The sequence below is a fragment of the Carassius auratus genome, chromosome 5, assembly GCF_003368295.1.
Source record: "Carassius auratus strain Wakin chromosome 5, ASM336829v1, whole genome shotgun sequence".
NCBI lineage: Eukaryota > Metazoa > Chordata > Actinopteri > Cypriniformes > Cyprinidae > Carassius > Carassius auratus.
Window position 1 is genome coordinate 3,845,045 of NC_039247.1, and position 5,842 is coordinate 3,850,886.

A 5,842-nucleotide genomic window follows, 5' to 3' on the forward strand; every position below is an offset into this window, starting at 1 on the left:
TGCTGGGGAAAAAACCAAAGCTCTTAAAAAAAAACATTTATTATGTTTCTTTCTGAAAATGTGGCATAGTTCACAGGATGCTTTAAAAAAGCAGTGATGCCAAACCTGCATACAAAAGCTGACACCTGTTTTCACAGGCGTTGTCTCATCCTGTCACATCAGTTTGAGAAACTTTTATCACGACATTTATGGATTCCCTAAACACTTTCTGCTTTCAGATCTCAGGTTTGGCAACATCTGGCTGGCTTTCCATATTGTGTTTGAGCACTAAGATGTGCATGACAAATGCAGATCTTCCTTCCAGACATACAAGATCACAATTACAAGACAGCCGTGATTTTTTGCCATTTCAAACAAAGACAAGAGATTAAGAGAACATATTCCTTTATATTCACTTGAGACAGCAAGGACATATTTCAATCTGGAGAAATTTGGCAAATGACCAAATAAATTCATATAATAAGACATATATATTAAGGTACTTTTCAAAGAAATTGTTTGTCGCTAATGCACTGCAAAAATTTCATACACTGCAAAAACCTCTTTGGAAAATTGGCTTCTATTGAAGAATAGACATTACTTCATGCTAAACAAGAATTAGATCTTTAGCTCAAATGGACCAAGAAATCAGATCTCTGAGGCTGAAATGGATCCAGCAATGTATTCCCATCTAGATCCAATCATTAAAAACAATAAACATGAGGCTTTTGAGACAGTTTTGAATATCTAAACACTCTTAAAAATGGTAAAAGGTTCTTTATTGGCATTGATGGTTCCATGAAAAACCTTTAACATCCATGGAACAATTGCATTGCACAAAAGCTTCTTTATAATGACAATAGGTTCTTTAGGTTATCAAATAAAAAAGAACTATTCTCTGGAAGGTTTAGAGAACCCCAAATAGTTATTTTATGACATCACTGCAAAAAAAAAAAAACACTTTGAAACATGATTATTTCTTATGGTAATACTTTGACACTTTTAGTGGGGTCCATGCATCTGAACAATTTCAAGTAAATGACTGTTCATGCATAAAATATAATTTCTAATGAAGAAAATGTACCTGTATTTTATTTTACATACTATACTTTTTTTTATTTGGGGTCTTATGCTCACCAAAGCTGTATTTATTTGATCAAAAGTACAGTAAATATATTGTCAAATATTCTATTTTCCTTTTTTAATAGATATTTAAAATTGAATTAATTCCTGCAATGGCAAAGCTACATTTTTGAGCAGACATTACTCCAGTCTTCAGTGTCACTTGATCCATCATACACTTGAAAACATTGATACTTTAGTATTTAATTAATCTTTGCTAAAGTTAATAAATAAGAACAGCATTTACATAAATTCCAGTAAATTCATTTTTCACCAGTTGTCTCTAGAGTTTAGGGCCCCACATATAATTTATTGTATTACTTTGATAGTTTTTTTTTTTCTAAATCACAAACTGGTTGATATCAATGAGGCACCAGCACAAACTAATACATTTCACAGATTTTGTGAGATAAATGGGAGCTACAACTTTTGCCAGGCACACATACTATCCATCCATTCGCCATCCAAGTTATGGAACATCAATGAACAGCTTCTGTCACAACATAGATGATAGTGTTGTTGCAGTTTGAGAAAAGGATTCTATCCACTATCCCTTGTTCCTCCCCACAAACTATTCTCTTGATCCACTGTGGCTCTACCGCAGCATCGAAACACTGGTCATCAGGTTCAAAACCATTGATTTTCAGGCGACTGCACATGGCTAATATAACCCTAAGTACTGGCACTTTACCTGATAATGACATGTCTTAGCCTGCTATACATCAATCATGTTTCGTCCTCCTCCATCTTCTGCTCTTCTGCTTTTGTTCTATTCAGAGCTATTGAATTGTACACCCTTTAATTCCTTGGCACTGATTATAATACAGTATAACAAATTCACTGGATGCTATATTTTATGACCTGCTTCATGAACACAATGATCCTTTGTCTATCATTACATTTTTTTTCACACTTGGTTCTTTTATGTTTGCCCTGAATGCAAGCCAACACATCTCTTTTTCCATTGTAGATTTTTGTAGTAATTGCAGTGTGTTTACACCATTAATGTGAGTATAAATAACAGGGAGTAACTAGTAGCTAATCACTTAACAGGGAGTAACTAGTAGCTAATCACTTAACAGGGAGTAACTAGTAGCTAATCACTTAACAGGGAGTAACTAGTAGCTAATCACTCAGGAAGTTGATGCTAGTTTCACTGTAAGTAATTTTCTCTTTAGTTTTAACTCCAAAATTGTATATGTACAGAATAAGGCTTATGGCACTTGAATCTGCCACAAATGTTCAGTCAGAGAGACTGCAAAGGTGTGAGCTGCTTTCCAACTGTAATTTATTCAGAAACACACGGCAATTAGCTTTGCATTATTCCATAGTATGTGTGACTCAATATGGAAGAGCAATTCATTTCTTGGAATGCATTATGTTAAATTTCTATTCAGTAAATTTCTCTTCCCACATTCAACATCCTGTGTGTTGTGGCCAATACACTTCTGACTGAACTGAAAGGAAGCCAATTCTTAGTTTCAGAAAATTGCAGTCAAACTAAGCAAACCAAACTCTGAAGTCAAAATGAATTTGGGTCTGAATCAAAAGCTCTACTGTAGTGTGAAAGCACCCTTAAAGGGTAAGTTAACTGGAGAATGAAAATTTATCCATCTTCTACTCTCCCTCGAAGCATCCTAGGTGTATGTGACTTTCCTCTTTCAGAATAATCCAATCAAAATTATACAAAAAATTTTCCTTGCTCCTCCAAGTCTTTCAATAGGGTAAGCAGGTGTTTGTTGTCAACTGTTCAGAAGACGTGAAATAAAGTGTGCGTAACTGTAATAAAACATCCCTCACACGGCTCCGGGAGGTGAATAAAGGCCCCTATATCGAATCCATGCATTTTTGTCACATCTTCTGAACCGTTGACAACAAACACCCACTTGACGTGACGTGACATTCAGCCAAGTATGGTGACCTATACTCAGAATTCGTGCTCTGCATTTAACCCATCCAAAGAGCACACACACAGAGCAGTGAACACACACACACTGTGAATACACACCCAGAGCAGTGGGCAGTCATTTATGCTGCAGCACCTGGGGAGCAATTGGGGGTTCGATGCCTTGCTCAAGGGCGCCTAAGTCGTGGTATTGCCTGCCCAAGATTCGAACCCACACCCCAAGGGTTAGGAGTCAAACTCTCTAATCACTAGGCCACGACTCTCCATTACCCCATTGAAAAGCTTCGAAGAGCAAGGATTTTTTTTAATATAACTTTGATTGGATTATTCTGAAAGAGGAAAGTCACATACACTTAGGATGCTTCAGGGGTGAGTAGAAGATGGACGAATTTTAATTTCCGGGTGAACTAACCCTTTCAATTCACCCAAAAATGAACATTTGCTGAGAACTGACTCACCCTCAGGCCATCCAAGATGAGTTTGTTTCCAGTGGAGAGCAAGTGATGTAATGTTAAATTGCTCCAAATCTGTTCTGATGGAAAAAAAACAAACTCATATACAACTTGGTTGGCCTGAGGGTGAATACATTTTCAGCAAATTTTCATATTTGGCTTAATTTTCCCTTTGAAGTGTTTCCAATATATAATCAATTTATATTGTATTTTACAACTGTACCAGTAACTGACAGCCTTTGGTTTCTGGCAACCATGCACAAAATATATTTTTAAATTAAGTTATACAGCGGTTGTTAAATATCCAGCCATTGTTGTCATGTACAACAAATCAGTGCAAGAGACAGATCATGTACAACCCTCAGGTATTTTGATTCTGGATACACTTTGATCAAAATTCAAAATTGTCAAATAAGTACCTAATTTTCTTTTTTTCCAATTTATTTCATTTCTTAGCTCTCTTTGTTTTCCTTTTTGCTTTGTTTTACATCAACAATCTTGGCAAAACACTTTAACTTGGGAGAAGTTAATACACAAAAGTGCACAGGCAATTTCAACATTTCTGGTGCAGGGTTAAAATCTGTGACTAGAAACGCTTTGTAAGCTTCTCACAAAGACTTGGCAACATACATATAGAACTGTACACCAGGAACACTCCTGTGTGTAAACAACCACGTCAAGTTGTTCAGTCAATAATTTATCTTTTAAGAGTCATTAACACAAGATTTCACAAGACTTCAGTTAATGTTACTTACCATGAGTTTCATCATTCATGGTTGAAGAGACACTTAAAGGCATTGAAAGTCTTTTTCAATTGCCACATCAGGTCAAAAAAGGGTACAAAATTGACCATGCCAGAGCATATGCACAATGGCTGGCGGAGTCAGATGTTCCATCAAAGACAGCCGGCTATTCCTTGTTCAAGTTCTTAAAATAGATGGACTGAGTCATCGGAAAAGCAAGGTGAGTATCCTGTCTCTTGTTGTCTCAAGGCAGAGATTCACACTTACACACACACATGTTCTGATGGATTTCCAATATCAGTCAAGCCTCATAGTGACAACTGCCCACAAGCCCTTATTTTTCCTCCTCTGGAGACTCGGTTGCCAGATATGTACAGAAAATCTGCTTTACTGCATACTTTCTCAGAACACTCACAGGTGGAGGGAAATGAACATGATCTTTGCCTACTGCAGATAAATGAACCAATGACTGGCTAAACACGAAGGAGGCAGGCGTAAAGATTTACATTTTGTTCCACATTGTGGAATCTATTGTTATGATGAGAAGGTAACAGCCAAGAGCATCCCTATAATCACACCCCATAATTTTATGACAGCAATAATGAGCTGCTTACTGTGAATTTATAGATGGAAATGGCAAACATGTAATGTAAATGTATAGAAGGATATTAAAGGATATCATTATTTATAATCACACCCCATAATTTTATGACAGCAAAAATGAGCTGCTTACTGTGAATTTATAGATGGAAATGGCAAACGTAATGTTAATGTATAGAAGGATATTATAGGATATCATTATTTTAGTGCAAGCTGCATAAACATTGATTAAATATAGGGTTCATTAAGGTAATATTGGCCACATTTGTCCATTTAAAGTGTCCCTATTCACCAGAATTTACTCTATATTTCAAAATGAAAATATATAATTGATTCAGACTGATTCTTGAGAGATGAGGCCAAAACATGAACCATAGTTTCATTTGTTTTGAAAATAGCCAATAGCCACTGTTCTTTATACAAAGCTACCATTTTATTAAAAGTATAACAATCAATTATAGCTCACTGTCATAAGACCATAAATCAATACACTATTGTTCAAAAGGTTAGGGTCAGAAGATTTCTTTTTATTTTTGATGTTTCTGAAAGAATGTCTATTATCTCTCACCAAGACTGCATTTATTTGATTGTTAAATATTATTACAATTTTTTTTATTATTGTAATATATTTTACATTTTCTTCTTTTTTATGTAATGGTAAAGCTGAATTTTCAGTCACCATTTATCTTCTTCTATAGTCTTCAGTGTTACATAATGATAATGTTAATAATGTTTCTTATTGTTGTCAATGTTGAAAACAGTTGTGCTGCTTGATATTTTTGTGGAAACTGTGGCATTTATTTTAATTTTCACTATTTATTTGAAATAATAAAGATTTTTACTTATCTTTGTCACTTTTTAGCAAATCAAACATGTCCTTGCTGAATACAAATATTAATTTATTTACAACCTCTCATTTTTTAATAGTAATGTTTGTACATAAAAACAGAATTATTAGTATATCAAGAAAATAAAAACTAATATAATTTTATTTTATATTTATATAGGTTTTAATGATTTATTTTGCATTACTTGCATTT